Source organism: Lissotriton vulgaris, chromosome 5 (assembly GCF_964263255.1).
Source record: "Lissotriton vulgaris chromosome 5, aLisVul1.2, whole genome shotgun sequence".
NCBI lineage: Eukaryota > Metazoa > Chordata > Amphibia > Caudata > Salamandridae > Lissotriton > Lissotriton vulgaris.
The window spans coordinates 1,472,532,713-1,472,548,054 of record NC_141693.1 but is presented as its reverse complement, the minus strand read 5'-3'; positions in this window follow the sequence as shown (position 1 = coordinate 1,472,548,054).

Here is a 15,342-nt window from a genome sequence, read left to right as displayed (position 1 = left end):
AGTGTTCATACATGCAACACACCAGGCAAGTGGACACCCCTTAAAAGCAACAAATAACACATGTTTTGGACGTACAAGATATGACATAAATATAAATGGGACAGTAAAATCTCCATAGATGAGAATAGGGATCTTACTCTTTGGATCAATCTGTATGTCCCCTTCGGTCAAGAGAAGTAGGTAGCACAATGCTGCTAAACAAGTGTTAAAACATAGCAATGAAGTATCAGCATTTAAATGTGAACAGTTCTCTAGAGGTACTGAGAAACGCTACTGGTGAAAGTTTAGAACGGTGGTTGCATTCATGTGGTCCAGCGAGGAGAGTGCCAGAGACCTAACCCTCCTATGCTGAGCTGAAAGGGGAATATAAGGAGGAAAGGGGACGGTATTTAAAGGACGCTTAATTCCCGTAATCACAATCAGGTGTCATCAGTGATTGCCTAAGCTGTGACTGCTATGTAGTTGGTGGGCGGAGCTGTCATCATAGCCAATGGTAAAGGAGGGCCAGGTACACCCAGTCGGGAAAACATGCAGGCAATTTATGGCCCAGAAGAGTTATCATGGCAGCCATCTTGGAATGGCAGTGTGTTGTATGGTGCAGAAGGTTCCGTTCCCTGATATGTAAAGGCATTAAATATATGCAGGTAAACTATGTCTGAAAATCCCCAAACACTGTAATTCGCCCTAGTGTTCAAACGAAGTAGATATTATTAGAGACAGCCGCAATCATATGTGAGTAGGCGGCTAGTCCAAATAGGGGCTGTTGGAACCGGCAGTGTCTGGTCAGCTGAAAGGATGACCCCCAGCCACACAGAACCTACAGCTTCCATCAGTGGCGGGTGAATACACTCACTATACAACCCGTGCTTATCCCTGGCTAGCTGGGCACTGCGCAGTCAGGATTATATCAGAAGTAATGTCTAAAGCAAAAGGCACAGCAGTCACCGGCGAGAAATACACAGAGCGTCACAAAAGAGAATTCACACAGGATTTCTGTAAAAACATTTATATTCAACACACATATTCAATCTTGATAACATGAATGACATCATATACTTTTAGGCATAAAAAACATTTGGAATTATTACTAGCAGTACTAGGCCCACTCATATTGTTATGAGATAAATAGTGTGCACATTGTGGACAATTACTAACCCAACTCTCTCACCCAACTGAGAGAGCATCATTACGTGGTGCACAATATCAACAATATGTACTAAGCGGTGCAGCAGATATCAGCCAGCCCGTACGGCACTCTCTTACCCTCATAGGCTCTCCGGACCCTAATGCGGTGCTACTGGTACCGAGCAGGTCAATGGATGACCCCCTGCAGACTCTGTGGCCCAGCCTCCCTCCACCCTCTGGTTCACCCTGATTGTACTATACCCCCGGATAGATGATAACCAGCTCGCCTTCCAGACACTGGGCCCCATGTAAATGTAAAAAAAAATGTAAATTGATACTTGTATAGCGCAATACTCACCCGCAAGGGCCTCAAGGCGCTTGTACGAATACCGCTGTGGAACCCATCCTGGCTTTCCCTGTGAGGCGTCCACTCCTGGGCACCCCACAGGTGGAGGCAGGCATCCTTAGAGTTGTGTGGGCCGTTGTGGAGATTAAGCAAGCTATTGCCCAGAGTTGCAGAGTGGGACTCCATGATTGGAATAGGCACCGAGGTGAGAATTATCAGGTCCGTTGAATTTTGAGCCCAAGACCCACCGAGGCGGGGAATTGAACCATGGTCCCGGGCTAGACCTCTGCATCAGGGTCTGCCGCTCTAATCATTGAGTCAAACTGTGTGGGTCCTCCGGAAGCAGGTGGGAATATGTAGCAGTTTTAATTAGGAGGTAGACGTAAACAAGGGGAGTTTAGCAGCCACTCAAGAAGTTCGACCACCGGTCTCAAAATCGTAAAGGAGTCATGCAGTCTCTTGACCAACTTGCAAACTGTCTCAGAAATGTTCTTTCAACCCAATCAATCTCTCTCGCAACTACTTGGTGCAAGATGTCTTTGAGACGGGCCAAGTGTTGAGAGGGCAGTTGGTCCACAGCGATGAGGTTCTAAAATGGAGTAACCGATGAATGGGGAGTAACACAGGGAAGCCTCTTGGTAGGATGAGGTGCCTCGATTGGTACATGATGATCAGCGTTGGACTTGGGCAATCCAAGCACTGCAGCTGGTGCATATTGGTGAGTTGCGCCAGCCATTTGTCATTTCAAACACAATGAGTTGCACCTCCCTGCAAATGAGTTACAATAACTGCTGCATGTTAGATGGGTTGCATTAGGCAATGCCACTCACACACAGCGAAGAATTGCAATTCAGTACCTCCCTGGAAATGAGGAACAGCGTCCGGTGCCTGATGATAGAGGTTGCCTCAGACCAATCTGGTAACATACACAGGCGCAAGTTCAGCAGAACCACATGAGATAGAATGAAGCACTGCTACTTGTACTCTCCCACCTCCAAGGGTCGCACCCTGTGGATCGGACACCGCAACCAATGAGAACGCAGTTGGCGTGTCGCACAGGAGCTATGCAGCATGATCGATGAAACAGACCACATGGGGTCCCACAACCAGTGAATCCGCTCACCACCACTAGACACTTATGAGTGTCAGGGTCTCTGCAGTACAGGATCCACATGCCTTACATGCGGGCAAGATTTCTGGGGCTCTGCACTAGACAATCTGGTCTCCCAACACAAATCTTAGGTCCAGGCTCACACTGCGTTACAAGTTGGGATTAAGTAGCCAATTTGGGCACTTAAGAGGGCACAACTCTCCAGATGGCACAGGTAGATGATGTAGGTCCCTCGTGGGAAAACTTTGATGTCCCTGAGATCTCCAGTAGAACAGGATGTTCTGTGATCCAGTCCTTGGAGAGCACACTTCAGGGCACCACACTCCAGCAGGTCCTCAGCACAATCCAGCCTCTATTTGGGCAGTTATCCTCCATGTGCACAACAGAGTCCTCTTTTAACGTGCACCACGCAGACCGGGTTTTCCGGTCTCACATTCCCAAAAGTGTATCTCACCCTTTCTGAAGGATGCACCTGTAGGTATACTGTTGTGTGTCTTCGAAGTTAGTGGGGTTTAAGATGTTTCCCTTTGAACCATAGATGTCTCCACTAAATTGCAGGCCTGTCCGCCATGGGCCCAAGGACTGCAGATCTTAATCTTTAGTGGGGCCATGATCCTGTCTGAGCAGCTAAGTGTTACAAACCTCTATCTCCAATCTATCCCACCTGGCCCTCAAATGGCAGAGGTCTGCCATTCTTATGGGAAGCCCATGGTTTATGGCTGTTGCTTGGGGAATGCAGAGATGCTCCCCCTGCCCCTGGCATTCCCTGGAGCCAGGCACCACAGCACACAAGACAATTTGAGCATAGAAATGCCCATATTCTATATGCTGAAAAAGTGGGGGGGTTGGCCCAAATTGACAGCCACCTTGTCCTCCAACAGAGTACACTATGCAAGAGAGTTGGATGTGTTAATCGGAGTCACTTTACTCATGGTCAAGGACAAGTAAATGAATAGACTTGGCCTGTGAATTCATTTCAAAGTTCATTCCAACATAGTTTCTGCTTTTTAACATGTCATAAAAAGGAAAAACACTCATCTTTAGCATTGATCAAGTGTACCACACAAAAGACTGTGACAACGCATTATTACACTTGAAGATGACAATATTGTGACACATACTGTATAGTGATTGTTGTACGTTCAATACAAAAGTAACAGAGTGTTCTACATTTAACAAAAAGTAATGAAGAGTGCTTGTACATTTAAATATACAAATTTATAGTCATAGTCAATAGTTGAAGCCAGTCCTATATTTTATAAACCAGAGGAGCCTATCAATATTGCTCTAAAATATTGTGACTCTCTTTGTGTCCACATTAGGGTTTCAATGCCATCTAGTATGTGTGGGTTTGTGATTTCACAATATCTTTTTCACTGTCCATACTGATGGAGGTCAGAAAGAATAAATTCCCAATGGTTCTGATCTACGCTTTTCAAACCACTGGTGATTACGTTCTCATCAGGGTTATGGCTGGTTGTGTTATTGTGTGTCTTGCATTTTCAGGGGCAGGCAAGTTCCATGTTTGGATGCATTGTTCCAGGTAAATTGCTTTGCTAAATCCTGTTTTTACAATGTGAATGCTCACCAGTTTCAAATTAGTTTGATCCTTCCCAGCTAGTGGATGCCTTTGCCCTTACTCCATAGGAATTATAAGTCATATTACATAAGTGGCATTTCTAAGCAAATTATACCAGAATTCCCTTTACCAATGGAAAGGGTTTGGAATGGCAAATCCATAGATAATAAACATAGTGAGGCTGCTCCACTGCAATCCACTAGTGAAGCCCAAAGTAATGCCAATCACTTTGCCATGTTAACCTTTGGGAAGCGAAGGCCTCATAGGTAGTGAAAACACACACAGGTATTCCTCACTACCTGGGTGCATATGTGCTAGAGCGCACGCAGGTTCGACACGTTGTCCCCAGCACCAAGGGTGCAAGTGTGCTTGCTGAAGTCTACACAGCAGACTGAACACAGGTTTAACTAATACATGCATCAGTGTGCACACACTAGCCTGTGATGCCAGGTGGCACATGCAGTCATGGGCACCATAGGTGTTGGTGCACACATACAGCAGTCTGTAATGGATAGCTGTTCATGGGCTTTATCATGCTAGATGCCCATGCGCACCTACCGGTCTGCAATAGCAGATCGGCCTATGGTTCAGAATATCAAAATCAGTGCTACTTCCCAACATGTGTAGGAAGGCCAATTGCACTTCCTCGCAGTAGGAACTGTCTGGGCACATGGGCCTATCCGGGCACTAGCACAATGACTGCAAGTGCACCAATACAGGCTTGACCCGGATGGTAGAACACTGGGGAAGCAGTTATGTGCTCAATACCCCAGGAAGGCAGGCCGGACACCTATCTCAAAATGCCAGAGGTGCCAGTGTGCCTCCTTCAGCATCAGGACTGACATGTACTTGAAACAGCATAAGGGCCATTGTACACACCCCTGTCTGCGTTTGTAGTCTAGCCCAAGTTTTGTAACATCATGTCAGCGCCTCTCCCTAATCTGTGTAGGAAGGCACACACACTTCCACACTGCCTTCACAGTGAGGATGTGCACAGGGCAATGAGGCCAAACCAGAGAATTGGTTCCATGCCTGGAGTATCCCCTGGGAAGTGCTGAACTCCAAGGCATTCAGGGGGTTCCACCGTACCTGGGCAGGGGACATGCATATGCACCTGCCTGGCTTTCAGACTACCAGCCCCCCTGATGCCTATCTGGGATTTCCTAGGTGATGTCCTATTCTATGGGATAACCAAATCAGAGATGGCTGAGGCGCAAGGGATGCCAACCCCGGGCAAGGGTTCAATAGCGCTCCACAGGCCTGCATTGGCAGACCCAATATAGGGTTAACAGGCTATCCAGGGGGTGGCACACTCAGTGCTACATCCCACTACTAGCCAGTGCCTTGCACACCCCGGGTATGTGGTGTACCTGTCTACAGGGCGCACAGAGGTATGGAGGTATGTTTCCAAAGCCCTTCACGTATGCACCCTCTGGCCAATGCGGGTGAGGCGGGTGCGCGCACCTTCCCTTTGCAGTACAGTGGGAAGGTGCACAGATTCCTACAGTCAAGCAGAGAGCGTTGGTAAAGACTGGGAAGAGAAAGCGAAATGTTTGAGTGTAAATTTCCCTAACATGGGCCATGTCCAGCAGGGCCTAGAGTTTAACATGACGGCAAGCTCCTATGGGCTGGCGCGAGGATAGTAAGTGTTCTTCCCTGTTCAGAACTGTTAGAACCCGTAAAATTGGATTGCTGTGTGTAAATATTGGCCATCATTATGATCCAATAGTGATTCCATTGTTTTTAACCATAGAGGGACAGCTTCCTGTTCCAGCCCTGTTTAAGCACTATGCAGGGCTCATACACCTCAGTGCCCTTACATAAGTATGTAAGGGTACCAAGGGGTATGCACTGAAGTGGATAATCTTTGGTGCCCTTACATTCTTATGTAAGGGCTCCAAGGAGTATGCACAGCACTAAAGTACACTGCATATCTGTTGGTGCCTTTACATAAGTATGTACAGTCAGTAGTGGCCGGTAGTGGGAGTGCTGCTGGGCGCTGACGTGGGGTCGGGGGGGGCATGGTGGTGGGGTAGTAAACTCCAGAATACGGCCGCACAGAGGTAAGTAAGCAAACAAATAAATAAAACTAATTTTGTCGCGTGCGTTGCATCGCCAAATGATATATCTTTCTGAAGAAGGAAACAATGGGGGTCATTACGATGGCGGGCGGACCTGAGTCCTCCCGCCATCATTGCGGTGATTGGGACCACCTGCCGGTCATGTGGCAGTCCACCCAACCTAATTATGACGTGCCCGAGTATGGCGGGTGCATCCCGGGGCTTTAACATTGCGGATGGTGCTGCTGGCTGCAGCACCATTCGCAATGTTAAAACATCATGCAGTGCATTTCCGTGCACTACGTGGCAAGCACCACGCAGTGGTTGGGACCACCTGCCAGTCATGTGGCAGTCCCACCAACCAAATTACGATGCACCCCCAGTATGGCGGGCACATATCAGGCTTTATATATTGCGGACGGTGCTGCTGGCTGCAGCACCGTTCGCAATGTTAAAACGTCGTGCAGTGCATTTCCCTGCACTACGTGGCAGGCACCAAGCAGTGCCTGCCACTTAGTGCAGGGAAATGTTGGGGGGTACCATGGGTAACCCCACCCTTGCACCACCACCCAACACAGAGGCGGCCCACAACAGGCTCCCGAATCCAATCTCCGCCTGCCTTTCCATGGCGGTTTCATCGCCATGGAAAGGCTGGCTGAAGCCAGCATTGTAATCTGGGGGACGGTGCCTGCTAGGCACCTCCACCATTTTGCAAGTCGTGTCTGCTCCACCAGACCATCCTAATGATTGCCTGGGGTGAAAGCATGGCGGGCGGTCCTTGCGCCCTCCACGCTTGCGGACGATTCTCCCTGCCATTGTAATGGGGAGAAATTGGCAGTCAGAGGGCGAAAGGTCCGCCACCGCACGGCTGGCAGTGGCGGGCCTCTCGCCATCGTAATCGGGCCCAATGTCTTCAAAGAGATCAAATTCAATAGTGTTTATCTGTGGATCATATGATAGGCTTTTAATGAGTTAAAGTTTTACTCAAGAGAGGAGCTCATAACATTAGGGAACACGCGCAGGGAGCTCTTTGTAAACAAACACTATCCGTGGAGTAGAAGCCCATCCGTCGGCAGTGTGATAGCTGTAATTTTGAATGGACCAATAGGATACCCTCAGACAGGCACAATGACCGGGACCACTCAACAAATGCTCCTCCAAAAGCATAGACCCAGACAGGAGCAATAACACCTTTAGCATCCTGCCCAAGCTTCAGTGTATATACCTTAATGCGCACTCGATCCCCGAGCACACATCAGTACTATGGGATCTCCTGGACTCAACAAGACATAAGTTTTATTAAAGAAACTTGCCTAACACAGTCCTAACACAGTCCTCCTCCCCCGCTAAAGCCCTAGCACTTCCACAAGGTTACACCTTAATTAGATTTGATTGATAGACAACATAAAAGGGGGGGGGGGTAACAGCGACTGGCCCTTCGGGACTTGTCGATGGAGGAGCGGACTATCCGCCTGTGTTGGAACCGGGCCCACGCCCGGGGCCAATTGAAGATCCCGTACGCGCCTGAAATACCGTTGGGGATGTTGACGGCCCTCCCCCACGGCGGGGATTGGTCGCGCTTGGCGGCCTGGGAGGATGCCGGCTTACAGCTGGTTGGGGATTTATACGAGGACGGAGCGCTCTTATCCTTTCAAGATCTTATTGACCGCTTCGAGATCCCCCGTGGTGACTTTCTGCTACACTCGGCCATTACGAGAGCGATCCAGGCCCACTGGAAGAACGGGCAGGAGGAACCCCCCTTATCTCAGGTGTGTCAGTATGTGATGATGTCGGCGGGCACGGTGAAGGCGGTCACTTGCCTCTACGGCAGGTTGATCAACGAAGGGTTAGCCCCTCTCACCACTCTCAGACATCGCTGGGAGGAGGACATTGGTAGGGAGATCCCAGAGACGACTTGGTCCCAGTTGGTGAGACGAGCCTGGAAGGGCACTCGCAACGCCCGTTTCCAGCTGGTGCACTATTACGTTCTCCATAGAGCGTACCTAACTCCGGTGAAAATCCGGCGATATTTTGCCACGAATTCGGCGGCATGCCCTAGGTGTCCGGCGCCGGGAGCGGACCTCCTACATATGTTATGGGCCTGTCCAGGTCTGTCATCTTACTGGCGGGAAGTGGAGACGACCCTGGAGGAGGTGACGGGGAGAGCCTTGTCATTCGATGCGGCGGTGGGGCTCCTGCACTGGTTCCCCCATACCCCAGAAATAAAATTTCTAGTAAATTTATCGACCTAGGGCTCCTTCTGGCTAAGCGAGAGGTGACCAGGAACTGGAAGGCGCGGGTTGGTCCGACAGGCAGCAGATGGCACAGTGAGCTTTTGAAATGGGCGGCGGGGGAGAGCGCGCTGAGGTATCAACTAGCTTGGAGGCAGCGTAATGAGAAGGCGCAGGAGGCCGCGTTGGAATGGGAAATGTTGGTTCAGGCCCTCAGGGATTATTGTGCCCCCAGCGACTCGGAAAGTGAAGAAGCGACTCGCCCCGAGTCCCAGTAAACGATTGTACTGATGGTCCTATTGCTTTCCCCGTGGGTCCCAAGGCAGTTCCTATATAGGTGGCTCCCTGGCGCTGGTGGTGGGGTGGGGTTTCTTTGCTTAGAATTTTGTGGGTGGGGGTTTTCTTTCCTTTCTTTTGGGTTTATAGGCTTGTTTAGAAAAGCAGATGACGGACAGTGTATCATCCGGACCAGCTCAAGCATCCTACGGACCCCCCTCTGTTTTTTCGCCGCCCGACCCCAGGGTTGTGGGCCGGATGGCTGTGTTTGGGATTGAAGGTGGGGGGCCAAGGGGTTTTCTACTGTTGATACTGCCTATAATACAAAGCTGGTCGATACTGTAACGATTTACTAATTCCTGCAATAAAAATATATTTAAAAAAAAAAAAAAAAATAAATAAAAGGGGGGGGGGGTAGCCATAGCAACCAAAATCCCTCCAAGAATAGACACTTAAGATTCTTGTTCGTCACCATGCTAACTTTTCAACTAAAGGCACTAAATGATATAATATGGAAGGGAGCCCTTGTTTACCGCCCTCCTGATGGGAAAAGGGACTTCAGCACCAAACTGATGAAACATCTAGCACCCCAAATCCTTGCGGCAGACCACTTTCTGCTGCTAAGGGACTTTAATTTTCACATAGATATCCACACGGATCAGGACTCTATCCAATTACTTACTGATATGGAGTCTCATGGTCTCCACCAACTGGTATCCGGCCCCACCCATAGAGGAGGGCACACACTAGATTTAATCTTTACTGGCGCTAGGAACTTAACAGTAGATATTCCCAGGGAGCAGACATGGACTGACTATTTCTCTACAATTTTAACTTAGACATCAATTCCAATAAAGAAACTCATGGTCATGGGTCCAAGCTCACAAGATAATGGAGGAAGGTGGTACCTTCCACATTTCTCGGGTCTTTAGTCCTCCATCTATCACTGATCACAACGATATCAATCTGGCCCTGACTGCCTTTTAAGCTTCACTCGTAAAGGCCTTAGACTACATTGTGCTGCTAAGAAAACCAAAATCAGGAGGAGAACATCCCCTGCTCTCTGGTACTCTGAGGCGTAAAGGAAGGATAAAACCAAAGTAAAGAGACTAGAACGGATTTGGAGGAAGGATAAAAAACAATGAGGGCAAACTGGCCTATAAAGCTGATCTGAGAACTTATCTCAAACGCTGTAATTTGGCCAGAAGGACTCATATCAACAACATCTACAACACATTCTCAAACTCAGTAGGCACCATCACACAGGAACCCCAAGAAGTACCACCTGTCTGCATGTTGGAAACCGTTATCTTAGTGACAGAGGATCAGACCCTAGCCCATGAAAATTCTATAAAATCAGGGTCCCCTGCAGACCCAGCACTTCCCCATGTGATCATTACCTTAGCCCCTATTCTATGCACTCCAATCACAGATCTATGTAACCATTCCATACAACTGGCTAGTGTACCTTGCAAATGAAAGGCAGCATGCATTGAGCCCCTTCTTAAAAAAGTTACAGCAGACCCTCATAACTTGGCAAACTACAGACCCATCTCCCTTCTTCCTCTTTTTCCAAAATCCTATAATCAGCTGTGAATGCCCAACTATCATCATACTTGGAATCCATCCATCTGCTCGATCCCTCGCAGTTTGGCTTTCGCTCCTCACACAGCACTGAGGCTTCACTAGTGAAAGTCTTGGACAATATCAAACTGGTTCTTTTAGACCTTTCAGCCACATTCAGTACCATCTCCCATCAGATCTTAGCGCATAGACTTTTGGAATTTGTTATCAGAGGGAAAGCACTTGAATGGCTCGTCAACTTCCTGTCAGAACGTTCAAACCGGGTCCCGCTGGGCGAGTATACATCAGCATTTTCATCATTTGACAAGGGCGTGCCACAGGGCTCCATCAACTGTTCAATGTGTATATGGCCCCCATGGCACAACTTATTAGAATTTATAGTTCTGAAACCATTTCCTATGCTGATGATACAAAGTTGATCATCACCATGGACAATGACCTCACCCTGACTAAGACGAGATTTAAACACTGCTTACCGACAGTACCCTTGTGGATGTCCAAGAACTGTCTTCAACTAAACATGACCAACACAGAGATCCTCCTGTTTGGGAAGGCACATACTGCTTGGTCAGAAGACTGGTGGCCTCCGGAGCTAAACCCTCCACCTACCCCCAACTAATATGCAAGGAATCTGGGAATAATGATGGATGATAAGCTCGCTATGAATGGGCATGTCAAAACAGTGACTGGAACCTGTTTTGGCATCCTGCGAACCCTTAAACTAGTCTTTCAATGGACTCCTCTGCAGGCCAGGAAGACACTAGTACAAGCAATAATAATGGACTACGGAAATGCCCTCCTGGTAGGTAGCAATGAATGCCTTCTGGCCAGGCTCCAGGTGGTGCAGAACTCGGCTGCTAGATTGATACTAAATCTTCCACCCCACTCTCCCTACAAGCCCTCTCACAATTCCCTTCTTTGGCTCCCAATCAAAAAGCGTGCCCTTTTCAAACTTCTCTGTCTGGTCTGTAAGACCCTGCAGGGGAAGGCTCCTCTCTACCTGAGGCAGAAACTACAACCATATGTCCCTCCAAGGCAGCTTAGATCGAGTGATCGATTGCTCCAATGCCCAATATGCAGCAGAGCGACGAGTTTAAGAGGCTGCGCCTTCTCATTCCTGGCTCCCTATGATTGGAATAGGTTACTCTTATCTATCTGAGCATGTACAGACTTCACCACATTCAAAAAAGTTTTGAAAACCTGGCTCTTCTTTCAGGAGTTTTCACTCCACTCTGCTCCCACACTGTAACAGAGCCTAAAGAAACCTTCTGGGATGATTTGTGCGCCTAACAAATGTAACAATAATAAGTAACCCTGGGCTTAGCACTAACCTATGCTTGCGGAGCATGCATAGTTTACACTAGTACGCGCTACACGACTTGCACGTAGCACAGTGCAAAAGCGCATAGCGTAGCTGGCATTTTTTGCTTGCTCACGTTCCTCATATGTCAAGTTGGCGACCGCGAGCGAGCAAAATCAACATCCTGGTGAGACATTTTCCTCGTTCGCGATCAGCAACATCAAGTTGCCGATTGGGAGCGTGGAAAATAAACCTCCCGGCAAGATCCTCATCGCAGGGAGGTGAGGTTTCTCATTGCGAGTAGTTGCGTATGCTTGCGACCGCTCGTGATGAGAAACGACCAATCCGCGTCGAGAAAGCTGCCGCTCGAGTGCAAATCTACTTGAGCGGCAGAAAATGACCGCTTGCACTGTGCAAGATGCCATTTGCAATGATTGCACAGTGCGGACAAGCATCCAACACTGTGCAATCAGTTCGAACAGCATTTTCCCTACCGCACTACACAGTTCGCGTAGCGCGCATAGTGCAAAGTGCACTTCGCGTAGCTACGCGGTGCGCTTCTACGCGAACTACGCCCAGGCTTAACTTAATAATAATAATAATGCATAATGAGGTAGTCGCCATGTCCAAAGGGGTTTGTGAGAGGTTACAAATAGGAATCTCTTTCATGGTCTCTAGTACTGGCCATTCCTGGTTTCCAAGTACTGGTGTCCACTGTTGTTTGATAATATCCACCCCAATATGCGGGTTGAAGCCACTGTCTCATCAGGCTTCTTCACCTGCCTCACCTGGCTTAAAAAGTGGAACTATTACCTGATCACTGTTCAAAAATTAATATTCTTGATTAAAACGATGGGAACTACCAGAAGTGTCAGAGAACGTAATCACCTACTTTGTGTTCCATCCTTGGCCCTATTATTCTCCCTCTTGATCTTGGCCTTGGTTATAGTAGTTCTTGGAGAGATAGGGATATTTATTCTGTAAAGTACCTGATATCTTTTTTAACATATTAGTTTTTATCTTCAATCATAATTCATTGAATGAGGTTAACTCACTCGCCACTTCAATTTCTTTTTGGCCTCCTCTAGAGCATTTGATTTCTTTATTTTGTTTTCTAGTTCTAATATCTCATTCATCAAATCTAGTACGATCTCTCTCTCTTGTTGTCTCGATAATCAACATCCTCCAATGTAAGGAGCATCAGTTGGCAACAAGCGACAATCCTTCTAAATATTGTTGAATTTGGACAAATAACCCTGGAATATTTCTCACTCTTAAACCTTGCAGCATGATCCCTGCTCATCCATATTGAAAAATAAAAGATCCATGTGAGTCAATTCTTTTGATTTTCTGTTACTCTTTTGATTATTTTTTTAGCATTAGTAACTTGTTCCACTCCTCATTGCGAGGGAGAGACGTATTGGACTCGTTATTGAACATAGCCTGATTACCTAACAATTTTGGGTATTCCCCATCTGTAAATCTAAACGATTTGAGCATCCCTATCTTTGGTAGGCAGAAATTACCCCACACCACTAACAATTTGGCCACTCCTCAAGTGTCCTCAAAGTTCTAATGGTCCATACAGTTATAAACTATGCAGCTAGCATACATATTCCAAACATCTACAGTGGTTTGCCCCTAAGCATGCACTCTACAAACATGACAAAAAACAAGGCCCCACACAAACTGGCTGTGTGTAAATGTCAAAATACAAAACGGACCCTCTGCTACAGATTAGGTTCCCATTGTACAAATGTGCAGGTGGGTGATTTCGTTTGTAGGGACTTTCCTTTCTAAACATGCACATGAAAGTAGCCTGGATATTTTTCTTTTAGTGGTGCCACTGACACAGGCGTCTTCCAGAGAGAACCTGTAGGTGATAGACTCAATGTGCATCCTGGGTGAGTCACTGTGTGTGGTGGTGTCTGCATCTTAGTCTTGTGCCATTTGGAGGTAGCTGATGCAGGTGATTCTGGCACACTGCAGGGACCGAACTGCTTTGGGTAAAGTTGTCATCCTTTTCATCCTCATCACCTCCTTCTTCTATCACCATGATGGGAGCTGCTTCCCCACTCTCATCACCACCACCAGCTTTTGTTTTAAGGTGCTGCTCCCACTGGATTGCATGACATTGTCCCAAAACAACTTGACTCTTTCGACACTCCCAGCTCTTTCGGAGGAGGAGTTGGAGAAACTGGCAGCTAAAGTGAAATCTGGATCCCCTGCGGACCCACTTAGGCCAGCTCAATTTAAAGACTCAGCTGCTTTTTGCTTGCCTCCTATTCGCCATCTTATTAATTTATCCCTCTCTTCGGGTATAGTCCCCTCAAAATGGAAGGAAGCTTATGTCACCCCCATCCTGAAAAAACCCTCACTGGACCCTCTAAAACTCGAGAACTATCGTCCTATCTCCCTCCTTCCATGGGCTGCGAAGGTGACAGAAGCCCATGTAAACGGCATTCTGTCCAATCATCTTGAATCTGCCAACACTCTAGACCCTTCGCAGAATGGCTTTCGTGCTGGACACAGCACTGAAATAGTCCTCCTCTCCATGGTTGAACATCTACGTGCTGTGTTGGATGCGGGTCAAACGGCGGCACTGGTACTACTAGATCTCAGTGCCGCCTTTGACACTGTCTCCCATGCAATTCTTCTGCAGCGTCTGGGAGAGGCGGGCGTCAAGGGCGTGGCGCTGGAATGGTTTCGATCGTTTCTTTCTGATCGTACCTTCCGGTTCTCTACGCCTTCCCTTGAGTCTAAACCCCATAGCATCGAACAGGGAGTCCCGCAGGGATCAGCATTGAGCCCCACGCTTTTCAACCTTTATGTGCAGCCGCTGGCTGCTGTCGCCAAGTGTTGGGCCCTTACAATGGTGTCTTACGCTGATGACACGCAGCTGGCAGTTGCACTTAGTGGGGACTCCGATACTGCGGCTGCTAATTTTCGTGAGGGTCTCAGTGCGGTGGCTGGATGGATGATGGCCAACTGCCTGCAGCTCAACGCCAAAAAAACGGAGGTATTGATTTTGGGCAAACAGAGCAGCCTTTGGGGTGATAAGTGGTGGCCAGCTGACCTTGGCCCCACTCCGATTCCGGTTGTTGAGGTGAAAAATCTATGCGTCTGGCTAGATTCTACGCTCAGTTTTTCTTGTCATACCATGAAAATAGCTGCGACCTGCTTTGATTATCTTCGGGGGCTCAGACCGGTGTTGAAATTTTTTGACGCGCGACTCGCCAATTGAATATTCAGGCAGTCATACTGTCTAGGCTCGACTATGCGAGCTTGTTGCTGCTTGGGCCAATCAGGCTCAAATTATGAGATTGCAGCGCGTTCAGAACGCTGCAGCTAGGGCTTTAGTCGGTTTCCCTAGATTCTGCTCTGCTAGAAGCACTATTACCAAGCTTCACTGGCTGCCTGTGCCTCAGAGGATAGAATTCAAGACTCTGTATCTTGATTTTAAGATACTAACACTTGCCTCCCACCAGATATTGGAGCAACTCATTCTTCCTTACACCCTTTCCTGTCTACTGAGATCCTGTGGACAAAATTTAGCTGTAGTCCCTCGTTTTCTAAGGAGTAGGTCTGGCGGTCGCTCTTTTAGAGTGCTTGCCCCTAAACTTTGGAATGCTCTCCCTGCCCATGTGCGTGCTCTCGATGACCTGACATTCAGGAAAGCCGTAAAAACGTATATCTTCCCAAACAGATGTTAATCTTCCTTATTCTGGAT